Source organism: Xylocopa sonorina, chromosome 1 (genome assembly GCF_050948175.1).
Source record: "Xylocopa sonorina isolate GNS202 chromosome 1, iyXylSono1_principal, whole genome shotgun sequence".
NCBI lineage: Eukaryota > Metazoa > Arthropoda > Insecta > Hymenoptera > Apidae > Xylocopa > Xylocopa sonorina.
The window spans coordinates 8828640-8844539 of NC_135193.1; the positions used below are offsets into that span (position 1 = coordinate 8828640).

A 15900-nucleotide genomic window follows, 5' to 3' on the forward strand; every position below is an offset into this window, starting at 1 on the left:
GTCGATCGGTAGTTGGTCGACAAGGACGATGAATCGCGTGGACGCTACCGCTCGTGAGTAATCGCGATCGAGGAAGTTGGAAAGTCAACGTGATCGAGCGAATTTCGAGCCACTAGGAAGTGCGATGGAACGATGAATCGAAAATCCAGCCTAGATTGCGATCACGTAACGCGGTGCGTTTATCAGGCGACGTAGGGCCATCCTGAGCGCGCTTGGCATTCGAGCGATTCTCGAGCGACGTGCATTCGATGATTCGCCAGGACACGTGCCAGCATCCACGAGAAGAGGGACGAGGGCAGCGTGCAGCGCAAGTAGCACGTAGACAGGCTAGCAACCTGACGCAGCTCTGCTTACGATAATTAGATAGAGCAAGCGCCTGTCGTGGAAATTCGAGACAAAAATCGCTCTTCTACCCGGGGTGGGACGACGAAACGCGTGCTCGTTATGCGTCAAAAGTTCAGCTTCCATGAAACTCAACCACCGAGTCGAGGAAGAGAAAAAGATCGGGAGAACCAGTGGCAGATGGTTCTTGCACCGTGGTTTCACGGATGCTGGGTTCGGCTAGATGCGTCGTTGCGTGAACGTCTATGGTTTTAATTGTACACCTCGAGAACACGTTTCGTTTCTTCTCTTCAGCACTCAGAATGGTACCGCTTTCTCGTAACGCGTAAAAATTATTGTTTCTCCCATACAAGAAAATCGATCGCGTCTCCGCTTCTTCGCGGTCTCGTTCTCGACGATCCTCTCGAACACCCCTGATCAGCATCGATTTCACCCACGTTCGAAGCTCGTCGCAGGCCCATCAGTCGCGGTGCCATAAGGTCCCCTTAAAAAAACGCAGGCCCCGTTGTTAATTGCATTCGAACGAATTCGACAGAAGGTGAAGCGAATACGCGAGTCGAATGTTAAACCCCGTGATGGCAGGTAAGGATTTCCATTCACGGTACGAGCGGAGGACCCGAGCCTCATTCCGCGTCTGCTGAACGCGCAGATGTCGACCCGCGCTCCTTTTTCTCTCGAATTTTTTCCATTTTCCTCTTCCTCCTCCCCCTCTTCCCTTTCTCTCTCTCTCTTTTTAACGGACCAATGGATGGAGGGACGGAAAAATCTTTTGACGCGGAGAGACGAAGGTAGACGAAGGAAAGCCGAGACGTGATTCGGCTTAACCTGGCCGCCTCTCAATATGGTCCGTGCATCGGGAGGATCGGTCGCGGATCGCTGCCGCTGGCTAAGGGGCCGTGGCACGTGCCATTGGTGCACAAAGAAGCGCGCAGCATCCGCAAGGTCGGTGCCATCTGTTGCTCTCCTCGCGGCCTGGAAACTGAGACCGCTGGCCCACTTTGAATCGAATGCTTTTCCGGCATCGCGACGAACGATGTCTCCTTGGTCTGGCCTCGCGTGTCCACAGCCTCCTTTGCTCGCGTCCACCGTATCGCGTGCACGTGTATATATATATACCGCGCGATTTCGCCTACCATTTCAAGAATGCTGCGCGGCATTTGGGTTGGCTTCCACAGCTGTTGCGTTCCCCCGTTTGCTCGTGTCGCGAGTACTTGTTTGCAATTGCGATCGATTACTCGCTGCTGCGGTTACTATGCGCACGATGCAAAATAGATGCTCTTCTAGGTATGCGTTGTCAGAAATCGTAGCCGCGACTGTGGCAGATCGCGAGAATTTGGACGTCGTCGTTTAAATTTGAAACTCACCATCGACGCGGACAGCCGCGGTCTTAGAGTCGGTTTCAATTGTAGCTGCGTTTAAATGCAGTGGCCGCGCGTCGTTTACGATCTCCAGTTTCCGAGTGGACGGACAACAGCCTATCGTTTTCCTTCATTGATAACGTCGTTTCATTCAGCGAAAGCTGGTCAAGAAACTGGACACGCTGCGCGTTAGTGCTCGCCAGTGATTCCGTGTAAATTCGAGTAAACGGCTGTAAAACTATATCGACAGAGGGAAGAACAATACGGAAACCGATCGATCTTAAATTCGAGGGACCCGTGCCGGACTGCGCAACAATCCCTCCGGTGTCGGATTTGTCCGAGTTTTCGATTACCACGATCGATACCTCGTTCTTTTTGCGGTTTTTCTGCCGTCTCGAATGCTCGAAATCGATGAACGATCACCTTGCGCTCGAGGAGCGTTCGAAAGTGTCTTCCGTTTCGACTTTTCGCAGAAGTCGTGTACCAGACGATCGTTCATATTTTATACATTGAAACGTGTAACTTAAAACGAGAATGAATAGCATCAAATATGACTGAAACGAAAATGCAACAATTTACGATTCTAAAGCGTGTAGGGGATGAAAATGTTCTGTGTGACGTTCCTTTGAAAGAAGACCAACGAAGATATCCTCTATAGTAGAATACTTAACCCTGGTCTCTCCCTCGTTTCGTCCAGAAATGGAGCAACCCTCAACTCCGCCACCTTATCACCTTCCCTCGCCCCGCTACCCCCGATCCTCTTTCCACAATCAACGCCACCGAAACACACCTTCCCTTTTTCAAGCTTGCTCTGCCCACTACGCAAACAGAAGGGCGCGTGCCACTCGCGCCCTTATCTCGACGCCTTCTGCGCACCCAGACACGCACAAGCCCCGCGTCTATCCGTCGAGGGCGGAAAAAGGGCGAAAATCAGCGATATCTGGCTGAAAAGGAGATACAGAGGGACACAGGGACGATATCAGCGGCGGGCCACGTGGTCCCGCTGGTACACGCGCGGTTCTGTACACACGGTGGTGTATCGGGTCGCGAAGAAAAGAAGAGGAGGGAGGGCGAGGTCGAAGGGGAAGACGAAGAAGGGGCAGATGGTAGCGCGTCTTCTTCGCAGCCAAGTGGCAGCGGGCACGCGCCAACCGAGTCGGAACATCTGCCACTGGTTCCCAGGAGCACACAAGAGAACCACCGACTCGCAGCCAACAGGCCATTTTCTAACAGCCAGTCAATCAACCAGAATTTCTTCGTTCACCGTGTCTTTTTCCACCGACCACCTACCACTGCTCCTTACGACCACGCGCCGTCCTCCCTCCAACCCTCGACCAGCAACCCTCCCTCCACGACTATGCCCGCGATCCTTTTCGCCGTTTGCTCGGTCACCATCTTTGACCGGCACCTTTCTCAGTTTTCACAGATGCTGCGCGCCCGTCGAAATCCTCCGGAGAAAGCTGAGGGGTGGCGGGAAATCGGGAACAGTTGCTCCGTTGATTCCTCGATCGGGAAAAAGGTGGCTGGCAGACGGTGGCTCTCGAGGGAGGTGGTAGCTGGTTTTCTTAACGATGGCACGCGCTGCTACCGGGGATTATCCTTTGGACTTTTGTCGGACGGTGGCTTTGTCCATTTTTAAGTAGGATCTGGCTCGCTTCTTTGATTCCTTCCTCGAGACAACGGCGCACCTTTCTTTTAACGTTCTTTGCGTAATTTTACGTTTCTCTGGTAGCTATCCAGTGGAATCGGAGTTACAGAAACTTTCTTAGGTTTGCGTGTGTTATTTATATCTCGCGAGAAAGGTGTTTCGATAGAGGGGTCAATATTGTACGAAGGTTTTTAGAAGATTTTTGAAAACGAAGTCGTATAATTAAGAAGACTCCAAGCTCTCGTTACATTCTTGGTTCTAATTTCTTTAATTGTTTAGCTTGAACTTGGTTCACCTTGCTGACGTTTTCCCGCGCGAAACGGCAGATGCACGCGACGAATCCACAAAGGCGAGCAGCCACTCTTCGCTCGGCAAAATCTCGATCCTTCTTAAAGACTGACACACCGGTTTTCCGTTCTCGATTCACTCTCCTTTCATTCGATTTTCCACCTTCGCAGATGCAGTTTCCCCATTATGCTGGTAGGTCTCGTGCCACCAGTCGCCTCACCCGCCGTCCCCGCGGGCGATCTTCGATTCCCGATCTTCGCAGATGGGCACGTGCCCAGCGTAGCCTCTCTCCCCGGTTTTCTCTTCCTCCTCGACGATCCTTTGTATCTTGCGAGAAGGAAATCCGTCGCGATCTTATGCTCGTCATGCACGACGTGGCCCCATTGTAAGCCAATACAATGACCCAGGGGAGGGTGGGGTGGTTCACGGGCCATCTCGAATTCGAAAGTCTCTAGTGCGAGTTCGTCGCGCGCAGACGTCTTCTTTTTTTATTTAATACAACGCAAAATTATGCACGATTACATCAGCGACACGTGTTCGTTCCTTTAACTCCGTATCTTATTAATTTCGTCAACTTGTTTCTCGCACCCTTTCTTCGCTTTACAAAGTGGCAGGTCGACGCACGAGGTAGATTCGTTCGCAAGATAAGAGAGATGAAAGTTCTCGACGAATAAATCGACAATTTTTCTATAAATTTCAATCGAATCTCGAGGAGTGTTTTCTTCTTCCTCGTCTCTGTCGGGAACCCGTACGAGAGAGAGACCGGCGGAGAAAGATGCGGGTCTTCCTGGTCGCGGGGCTCGATCGTGCCAGATGTAGAGTGAAGGTAAGGAGGAACTCGGATTTCCGATCGAGGTTCCTCCCTTAATGTGGCCTCCCTTTCCTACCTCGATTGCCCCCGAAGATTTGATTACCCTTATGAAATCGAGCTACCGCAAATCGTGCCGTCGAATCTTCCCCCATCGTCTTAAGGGATTCACCCAACCTTAAGGGATTACCAAATTACACCGCAACGAAACGTTCGAATATCCGATTATGCATCGCGTCGAATGCAACAGACTTACTTGCCAATCACTCTCGAAAAATAATAAATGATCTCGGATACGTGAATCAGTTTCTTTCGAATGTTCGCGAACCAAACGCACCACCGTTGCAACGGAACGCGATTTCTCGTGCAACGCGTAATCGCGCGCGTGCATTAAGGAGGCGTAATCGCAAGCGATATGTGCGCAGGTGACACCCGGGTCTCCTGGAATCAGGTACGGAAAGGTGTCCGCGGTATCGTAGGCCCTGCTAATCTCTCGAGTACGGTGAAAGCTGCATAAAAGCCGAGGGCACAACGAATCTCTCTCTGCGGCCGCGTCTCCGTTTCACCCTCGGATCCTCCTCGGCTCTCCTTTCTCCGCGGAAACGCTGCATCTGGCGCGCGGCACCGGCAGTCCAAACACGCTTTTGTCGTGGGCACCTACGTGTATCCCGGTGCAAGTAAATGCCCCCGTCGTACCTGCCGTCGGTGCCGGCTGCATCGTATAACAACTCGTGTACGCGCCGCCTGTCCGAGGGCATCCTCGCAGATCAGGATTTTAAATCAGTACCTTGACGACTTTCACTCGCGTCCGATGGATCGGCACCGTTCGATCCGGAACGGTTAAATTATACCTCGAAACGAGGGGGGGACATTCGTTTAACGACATCGTGCGCTCATCCTCTTGTCACGTTCACCGATGCCACGCTGAGCGAACGATCTTGTCGCAGAAACGCGTCCCAAGCGAAATTTCGAATATCACGTCGATTAAGGATCGGACGATTCTTAAGCCCGGCTCGACTCTTTAACGGTAATGACAGGAATTAAATGGAAACGCGTAGGCAGGTTGTGTGTAAAACCAACAAATCATCTGATTCATCGTGGAACGAGCGAACAGAAGGTACGATCGTTGCTTGAATCACGCCTTTTGTCCCTGTGGGTGTCTCAGCAGGTAGGACTCGTCGATAGAACGCCCCTAACGAACCATTAAGCGTTATCCTTAAGAGATCTATGAACGTGGGTTGCTTCATCACCGACTATAATCTCGATCGACAGCAATTACACCCCTATCCCGCGTTGCGCACAGGGTAGTACGAGCAGACGTCCTTCGACGCGACAAATTACCTTTGGAGGTCCCGTTCAACCTCCCACTTCGCATATACCTCCCAATATCCCCTCGCTCGTGCTCCAAACGATCGCGATCCTCTTACAGGAGACCTTCCGCGGCAACTCCTCGAACAATAATTTGCCTCGCTGACAAATTGACTTCGAATTGATTCGCTCACTGCGATCTCGCAGCTGTCCTTCTTCCTCGAGACGCAGAGGGTGAGAGGCGAGGGACAGAGGGAAAAAACCATCGCCACGGTTCACGCGAGATCGTCCAGCAACGATACCCTAGCAGCGAAAGGTGTCCGCGGTGAATCGTTGGCAGAAAAACCGTCCTGATCACCGCGGATGGCCGAGGTTGCGCCTGTTTTGGAAAATGTCCCCGGCTCGTTAGAAGGTGGGCCTCTCGCGCTTGTACCCGAGTTAACGAGGCCGATAATGCCGTGGCAGGTGCCACGCGACGGGCACCATCGTCGCCTGGCCGTCGTTGTGCTTGTTTCCTTGCCATCCCAGCGTCTCGGATGAGACGCGCGTCCGGGATCACCGCTGGGCCCCCGTGACTCTGCTCGAGACGGGCCCCGCTGCGAAAGCGGGCCGCCCGGCGAAACGAACAAACGAACCTAATTAAAAGCCTGTGCCACGAGAAGACGGATTAATTTATCGTCGACGTTTATGACTCGCCACTGTGGACGGCAGTCAACGATTGCTCGCACTCTCCTCCGCGTGGATCCGCGCGTCTTTCTCGCGACGAACCGGTTATTCGTTTCCGACCTGATTACCCTTTTATCTCGACGATACGACGGATTTTTGGGCGATATCGGTTCTGCTGTTTCTTTAGCGACGGTATTTTCGCGGCAGAGGGAGGCTATTTTTTTTTCTATCGTTTCCTCTGCAGGGAAACCCTCGTCGAGGAGTCCCTTGGCAGCTGTTCACCCTCGTCGCGGAAGTGATCCTAAGCTATATCGGCTTCCTCGATGGCGAAGGAACGGAAGGGAAGAAAAAGCGAAGGTGATTCCATCGAGCGTATCTCGGGCGGAGAAAATCGCTTCCTCGTGGACTTAAACCGATTAACGGATACTTCTTTTCCTCGATTTCGAACAGCGTGGAGGCGATTGTTGTCGAGAGAATTTTAGAGTTCGCGCGATCCTCTGTACCCTTGCAGAGGAACGGTGCCAAGAAGAAAACAGCTCGAGAAACAGGTCTCTGCTTAAAGAAGAGAACGGGTGTCTATTAAAAAAATGTCGGTTCGTCGACTTAAGGCGGAGGATCGTCGGCGATGCGTGCTGCACGTACGAGGACCGTATCCAGAAGTGGAAAACGCGCGGCGAGAGGCTTGCCCGGGACGAAACCGGAAAGGAGATAACGACGTCTGCGCGTGTACCCCTTAATCAGTAAAATTCGATCACAAGGGACGCGCGTGTCCAGTAATTCGTCGCACGAGGAGACCTTTACGGCGCGCGACGACGCCGCGTAAATTGTCAACGAGCGCCACCATCCGCGAGCCTGCCTGCCATTGTTGGCCACCTTTTAATGGCTCCCGTTTTATAATCGCACAATGCTGTAGCGTTGAATTACAACTTAACGACACCTGAATTTCTGTTTAATTGCGGAGATCGGTGGACCCGATCGCAGGTGAAACGAGCGCGTCGACGGTCACGCGTGTCGTCCCGAACAAATTTACCCACTACTCACGTTCGACACAATTTATCGAGGCGAGTTCTATTAATTATAGAGAGGAGCCTCTGGTCCCCGATGTTGGCCACCGTTCGTATACGTCTCGACAAGGAAATAAAGCTCCTCCGGCGCGGCGTTAAGGTGGTCCCATTACTTAATGGAATTAACGTGCACGGTTCCTCGACGAGGAGGAAAAGTTAGGGAAACGAGTTTCTTTGCGGCAGCCGAGAGCAAGTCGCATCGAGATTATGAATTAAGATAACGAGCTGATTTACAGGTGGCTTTTACACCGTAATGTACGATTAAAAAATTCCCTTCGAGAGCCTCGCGATTTATTCATCGATATAATCGTCTCTCCGTCCTTCCTCTGTTAACTTCGACTTTCATCGGTTGGCGGATCACTTTTTTTTTTCGAGAATTTTTGTCATTTTCGCTGCGACGTCTGCGACAGGGGCGAAAGGGGACTCCGAACCACGCGTCGATCGATCTGGAACGGAATAAACGGCGCAATTGGCGAGCAGAGGAGCCCTCGCTCGGGAGGCCCTCGATAATTGCAGACTCGCGGCTCGACACGGGCCACGGTCATTTGTCGGAAAGTTTCGCAGCAGCTGTCCCCGGCGGTGTCGCGAGAAATTTCGTGTGTTTCTGACAATGAGAACAAGCGCAAGAACTCCACTTATCGTTAGTAGCCGTTCATTAAAGCAACACCACCGAATCATTCGTTAATAATATCACGTGCCCGGCCCTCGTTATTAAGAATTTACGATGTGACCGACAAAAATGATTGGCAGTTCTTTAACGACGGTAACGCGACGATTCGATGCACTAGCCGGTATGGATAATGTCATTTTCGAAAATTATCGGTTACGAATCGAGCGTGAAATTCGCCGGCATCATCATTTACCCCTTGTCTTCCCTCGTCTCGATCGAGCGCCCGTGCGTACGAAACACGGAGTAACCAAATTTGGTTTTAACAAGAGCGACGGAAGATCGATTACACCGTCGCGATCGAAGTACACCATCTGATAAAATAAAAGAAGTGGCAGTAGCATGATGTACGTAATTAAAAAAAAAAAAAAAAGGAAAGCTGTGCTCTCGGGTTTGTCGCGAACATTTTAAAGCTGTTAAACTGTCAGTCGAGGAGCGGTCAGAAAATGAAGATCGATCGCAGAAAGAGATGTACGGCCGAGCAAAGTAATTACAGAATAACGAGGAAATTGGTGATTATCTTGCAGGACGAATTAATTATTCATTACGGGAGTGCGAAAGCGCCGTCCTCATCGTCGACGACGTTAGATGACGATCAGCAGGGTAGGGTGCACCGATGCGCGCGCGTGCACGGTCAGATACCGGGCGAAACTTCGCAACCGCATAATTATCCTTCGTTGCCGAATTATATAGCAATAAACAGAAGCTGTGCGCTGCGATATCGCGTTCCTCGAGGCCTGCCGCGTCCCTAACCGCCGTAGACACGAAACGATCCTCGGCACCGTGGCGAGCCGATTAATTACAAAAGTCGAAAGGGGACGTCGTCTCCCGTCGACGAATGCCATCTTTTGTGTATTCCCCATTGTATCGGTTCCGTAAACACCCCTGACAGTCTTCCAGGATCCTTTCAGACGCTCATTCAGACGCCACCCTAATCGGCTCACCCTCCTCTGGACGGGGATCGTCTTGCTTACGCAAACGATCCGCTGGAATCGCAACGGTCGTTTCTGATAGAGAATAGAGGACTGGGTCAACGGAAACGGGCTAGGCGAGTCCAGGTATGGGCAGGTGTCGATGACTCGTTCGACGATGTGACTCGAGGAGAAAAGAGAACGGTGGCGAAAATTGTCGAATTATGGATTAGAGGGTTTAAGCGATGGGTTAATGGAAAGATGGGACAGCGAGAAAGTTCCGAATTCTTCCAGGTCTTAAGCAGAGTATCTTCTAAGCGTCGATGAGAGTGTTACCCGGCACAGTGCGTTTAGTTTTTCGTTCCTGTCGCTCGAGGAAAACGAGGAGCAGAAGTTTAAAGGAACAGAAATGCGTCGAGAACGCATAATCGCAGGAAGTCACATGGCCGTCGTCAGCAGGGATACCATCGAGCACGTGGTGGCGTCCCTCGAAAATCACCGCGGGGCGCGCAGAAACTGCGCCGTCCGACAAAACGTCCCCCGTAGTCCGCAAAGTTCATCCGGGACGCGAATCGATTCGAGACAGTGTCGCTCACGGTCTGGAGCGGTGCCGTTGTTGGAAACGACCGTTGCGCTCCGTCAGCAGCGGCGACGACGACGACGACGACGAAGACGAAGAAGATCAGGGGAAGACAAGGGAGGTATACCCGGGGCCAGGGCAGTGATTCAAAGGATCCTCGGTGCTTTTGGGGTGTCTCGCAGCTGTTCCTCGCCCCCTACCTCCCCGCGACCTCGACCATCGCACGGAAGACTGTCTTCTTTCTTATCTGCGGGCCCGCGCAGAAGCGGTACGCTTCAACGATCCGAGACGGGTGCTCGCATGACCGATCGCGTGCATAGATCAGCCGCGATCGCTCGTTCGCCCATCGAAACCCACCCCTTCCCTTCGTCTCCCTTCGGGCACTTTGTTGGAATTTCGTGGCGGAAACGCGCCGTCTAGATGGGTTGGGTCCTCGCTGGATTTATGGTAACGATTGCGAGGTGTATGTGGACGTATGTGGAGCGAGGCAGCGTAGGAGAATACGTGACGGGGCGCGAGGAAGTTTGAAATCGTGAATTGGATAGAGTGAAAATATAGATGAGAAGGAAAGAGGGAAAGAGAGTGGCGTGCGAAGAAAGCGAGGAGGCGAAGATGGCCCTCCGCTGGCCAGGAGGATCTTTCCACGGGGTGGAAAGCTCGCCACGTAGAAAAGAGAGTCAGTCGTGGAGCGGAGAGTGAACGAAAGGCAGTGAAAGAAACGAGTCGACCGGCTGGCGAACCCTTCGACTGGCTCGATCGAAGCCAGCAATCTGTCGTCCTTCCACCCTCCTCCCGATCCAAAGGGAGCCTTCGTCGGAAACCTTTGCCAAATCTCGCCACGACGTTCCACCCGTCTCTTCCGTCCCTTACCCTCCCTTATTCTCCGCCTGTTCCATCCTCCGTGCATTATATAATCCGTGGAAGGGAAGATCGCAGATACGCCTTGTTTCGCTGGAATCTCTCGAGCCTCGGGAAGGATTCGAGCGTGAATCGGAAACGATAAGAATTCGCGAAATTCTCTTATCTCGGCTGACACGCGAAGAAGAATCACACGAATTATAATGTAAGGCGGAGTGCCAATTATCGCGGAAATTTGTCGAGCATACTAGAGAGTACCTTTAGAAACAAATTGTTCGCCAGAGACCTCTTTCACCCCTTTCACGCGCGTCGACTACTCCCTCTGGAAAAGAACGCAGGACACGTTGGAACTATTAGAAAACGTAAAAAGAAAGAAAGGAAGAGAGGAAGGGGAAAAAAGTGTGTAAAAAAAAAAAAAACTTGAGAAATCTCACGTCATGCCAGGAACAGCAGAGGAGGGGTTGAACAACCCTTGCGGGACCTTCTTTATTAAGCTCGGGAGACTTATTCTCGGTGCCAGACGGCGTGCTGTAAAAAAAGAGGGGGAAGAGGTCCTGGCAACCCTTTCCTCAGGAAGACGCCAGCCCTCGCATGGTTTACGATCTTTCCACTTTCGTTTTCCTGCCTCTATATCCGCCCGCCTAGCCGCGGCAGCGATGGGAACAGTTCCAAGGAATACGCGAGCCGATCGAACTCGCGGAATTGCTCTGCTTAAAAGGATTGAAACCGTTGACCTTGCTGGGCGAGGCTCGACCAGGGCGACGGCTGCGAGATTGCGATCTTCCGACACGCGACCACGTAATTGAATAACAAACTTAATTTAATAAAATCCGTAACGACCATCTCGTGGAACGATCGTCGAAATTGTTGCGTTATTCAGGACATTCTACCCATAAATCTGAATAGTAGCCGATACAGTTCGCGTCAGGTAGACTCGCTTAATTTAATCGAGAGAGAAAGAGTAACACGTGAGATCAGATAGAAGAAACGGAAGTGGAAAGGTACCAGCCAGGGAAGAAGCGACGCGCACCTTCGATTATTACCGCTATTTCCGTGTCGACCGAGCCAAGCCTCCCCCGATGAACGTTCGCACGGTCTCCGGACAGCATCCATCAACAGCCGCTCGTAGCGGCGGGTAGCGGAGTCGTCCCATGGTTCCCAGTCACAATTAGCCTCGTGCTCGGCAGAAGGTGGTTCGCCAGAAGTCTTCGAGGACGAGGCCAGGACAGAGACGGGGCGAAGGGTGGCGCGAAAGACGCAGATGGTGGAAATCTCGGGGAATAAAGGCGAGGGGAGTGGCGGGGTGTACGGTGGATGGAGTGGCTGGAGCGGGGAGAAGGGAAGGTTTTTTCGAAGACGACGATGGGGAGACACGGAAGGTGTAGCACCTGGTGGTCGTCAGAGCCGGTGGTGTAGCCACGGTGCCTTCTGGTGGTGTTGACCAGCGATGGTGGTGGTGTCGATGCACGATGCAACAGATGCTTCGAACGGAGAGAGAGGCCCTCTTCCTCTTTGCATGTGCCATCTTTTCGTACGGTCCTTCTTCTACCGTCTGCGTACATCTAGACCACGTACGGGTTTCTTTTTTTCCACTTCTAGTCTCTATGACAGGCTGACTTGCCGTTGTCGGGCACCCGGAAGTAATCTATGGAGATTATCGACGAACCTGGGTCGCGATTTTTTAAAATGGATCCTGGGGGACGACGAGAGAACGTTTTATCGTGGATAGTAGATTAATGGCCTTCGATATAATTTTTGTTCTCTTTAATTTGGGAGCTTAAAGAGCGTATATAGTTGCTCGGGTCGAAGTTATCATTGCCTCCTAATTTCGAGATTAGATTTAGTTACAAATATTGGTTACAAATATTTGGTTTTCCTGACGTTTAGAAAAACGTGTCTGTAATTGGTGATTAGAAGAACAAGTGAAACGTGATACATCGGAGGAGAGTAGAGAAAAGGAATTATTTGCGGTCGAAATCGAACGAAGAACGGCGGACCTTCTCCCCGGGTACGGTGAAAACCGATGCCCGTGGAAATTCTCCGATGTTGCTTGTATTTGAACACCAGCTAGTGTAGGAGGGTGGCGATTTAGCAAACGAATCCTGTAAACTCGTTTACGAATATCCTATCACCTCTGCAGTTGTCCATCCAATCGAAAAACCGTGCAGGTGTTTTCGAAAATATTTTCGTGCAGAATATATGTATAACAAATCTCCATCGTCCACCTTTTCCCGTTTTCGACGGAAAACATGCACTGGTCCTCCCGACATTACGAATTACAAACCGATCGGTATCTCTCAACAGTATCAGAAACATAATTCCAGCAATGAACAGACCGCGAATTAAACATCGTGTCACACCTGTCCGATGGTGTCGGAGAGTGACGTCGATTGGACCCGTTCCACGGAGAAGGGTTTTAGCAAGGCTCTCGACTCGGTTTGTCGCTCCATATCGGTAGCCATATAATTTGCTCGCATACGGCACTGATGGCAGCTCGTTCGACTGGTTATACAATTTTATTCTCCAAGCCATCGCGTATAGTCGGTTCCAGTGATTCTTATATTCGCATGGTAATCTTTGGATCGGGCGTCTCGCGGTCCGGAGCCTTATCTCCGTTGGTGCAGCACATTTTCTCGTATTTTACAGGCTTCTCTCACCTGTCGCCAACTACGCGAGCGAACTTTCATTTTGTTAAAACCGATCCTGCGTAGCGTACGCCACGGTCTTCCTCTTCATTGTTCAGCATCCAACGTCTCGCAGCGAAAGCCAGAGTCAGAGGCATTCCCTTCTTTTCAACAGCCACCGTGGTTCGTCCGTTCTATTCGAGTTTCCAAAATTTTCTCAGCCAGCGAGCGAGGGAAAGAGAGAGAGACGCGGAAGAGGGGTTGCTAATGGCGCTGGTGACTGTTGCGTTCGCGAGAAGGAAACCTGCAGGAGGGAGGAGGACAGAGGGCAAATGGCACCTCTGAATTCTTCTTAGACCAGGTACAGGTATGTGGCCCATTGTGATTAGGTTCTCGCGCGAGGGGAAGTATGCATGCAGATTCCCCTGCTTCCGTGGAACGACGCCGACTTCGCACCCCAGGCACACCTGATGAACGTATTCTTCGACGGACACGCGATGTTTTGAGGACTCCATCGGTAGATATCGACCCAGCCGCCTCGACTTTGTCCACTGACCTGGACTGGCTCCGTTTTTCGCGCCCTTTTCGACGGCTGAACTCATTTATCAACGCTACGATAACGTCACCTCGTTTGTTGCCATTCCTTTGCCTTCCCACTGACATCTCTCTTCGAGTATCGTACGCTACCATTAAATTTCTTAATACTCGCATCCTCCGTTTTTGGCCACTGCCGCGTAAATTGGTCGCATTAATAAATTGCGGCAAATTGCAGGTTCCGATTCGGACGGGTACAAGCAACAATTTCCGTGGCGGTTAATAAATACGCGTCCCATTATATTGTCGCGGTTAACGCTACGTAACGACGTATGATGATACGCTTTAATCGCACGAATTACACGGCAGCCGTCGTGGAATCATTGAAAACGGTTCACCGCGTCTAGCTTATTTATCTAGAGATAACAATCGCTCGCGGTTAACAGATGTGTAATTACTTCGATATTAGCCTCGTCTCGGTGCAGTTGCACCGCGTGATACTTGTCAGTCGGTGAAACAGGCTGCTGCGTTCTGAAATTCGACGCCACTCGAGTTCCATGTCACCTTCCATCCATTTTTTTTCTTTTAACTATAGAAATTAACGAAACTCATCGATATCTCGAGCTTTCAGTCTTTAGTCTCTTTAGCTTAAAATTTAGACGGTTCGAGTAGTAAATCGATCTCGAGAAATAAAAAGCAATTCCACCCTGTCGAGAACGAAAATCGTCGAATCTCGCGAGTGCCTGCTCGCTTCCTTGTTATGCCTGCGAGTCGAGAAGTTCCTGCTTTCACAGCTGCTGCATCCGAGGCGCAGTTGGGATTGGAAAGTTGTTTGTATTTTCGCGCGTATCGTCGAGACGCCTCTGCGACACGGATCGTTTCGTTTTCACGTCAATCGGAACCGATGTGTCCAGGTTTATCGAGGCGTCGCCTTCGAGATTTTTGCATCCTTGGGTCCGAGGCACCCCTCGCTTACCACGGTAGCGTATATGTCGTTCAGTTTGCACAGGTGTGAACGGAAAACGAACAGATTGACGTCTGTGCGCGACAAAATTCGACTATCGATCCCTCATCGCGCTCGTGCCGATCTGATGTTTGATTTGCGATGCAATTATTTGCGCGCGACGATACGGAGACAGTTTTCGGAGACGATACATCATTGCTTAACGTGGTACAGAGATAGAGGATTTATGATCGGATATCATAGCTATGTAACGATTCAGAAACACGTATTCATACATTTCTACTGCTATTTTATGTATTACGTGTACGATTTCTCGGCATTATCGTATTTACAAAATTCCATTTCGCAACGGTGTACATCGTAACTCGACGCTCTGAAACAGCAATTTTCATAGAACGCAGAACGAATCGAACCGATTTGTATTTCACATCTGAGTTTCTTCTAACGCGATGCAGCACGTAAATGCAACTGTGCTATAGAAAAATTGATACTCTTCGTTTTAATCCCTTTCGAGTCTCAGCACGAGATAAAAATGTGAATGGAATCGAGGCAACGTGACTTTTCGTAATTGTATCGACAATTAGAGAAAGACGATATAATTAAAAGCAACGGCTCGGTTTAATCGTACGTATCAACGAAACGAAACTACGAGTGAAAGAAGGAAGAGACGTTTCGAGGGCAGCGATTGTAATCGAACGAAGACCATTAGGGCAACCCATTAATTAACCCTGCGTATCTGAATGGGGAACGCGATTAAAGGGACACCTACGGGGTTAGATCGGTCTGTTTATAGGTCGCTCGGCAAAGTTGAACGTGTCTATAGGCGTAGGTGAAACGGCGAACGAGGAGCTGCTCAGGCGAAACTCTCCCGTGGCTAATTAATCGCGAAGCGCGAAATACCACCGTTCTGAGCGTCGAGAAATCGATTGCGGCTATAGACGGACACGGACGCTGTGCTTTCCACGTAGCTGCTCGCCGACGAGCTCCGACTTTCGTTTCTCCGATGCAATTAACGCGATTGAACCAGTTCGACCGTTACGCGACTGGTAACGAGGATCATCTATAGTCTTCTCAACTTCGCGAGAAGCTCTCGTCAACCTTAGAACCGTCGCGTCTACCAGTCTCGATCAACAGCCATCGTTCCCTTCTCCTCGATCGAGAGAATCTTCCTCGCTTTCGTCGCGACAAAATTTCCAACGAATCGCTCGTGCAACTTGCGATCCACCTCGCTCGACGAGTTATCTGTAACGTTCGTACAGACGGTCAGGATACAGCTTTTT

At 50.9% G+C, this 15900-nt stretch overlaps 1 protein-coding gene across 1 annotated transcript in view; it reads left to right on the plus strand.

Moving 5' to 3' along the window:
* Positions 1–290, plus strand: part of Chas (chascon) — a 70470-nt gene extending 70180 nt beyond the window's left edge. Inside the window, exon 13 of the mRNA XM_076909481.1 lies at positions 280–290. The gene's annotated coding sequence lies outside the window, so the exon portion shown is untranslated. The remainder of the gene's footprint in view (positions 1–279) is intronic.
* The last annotated feature ends 15610 nt before the right edge of the window (positions 291–15900 follow it).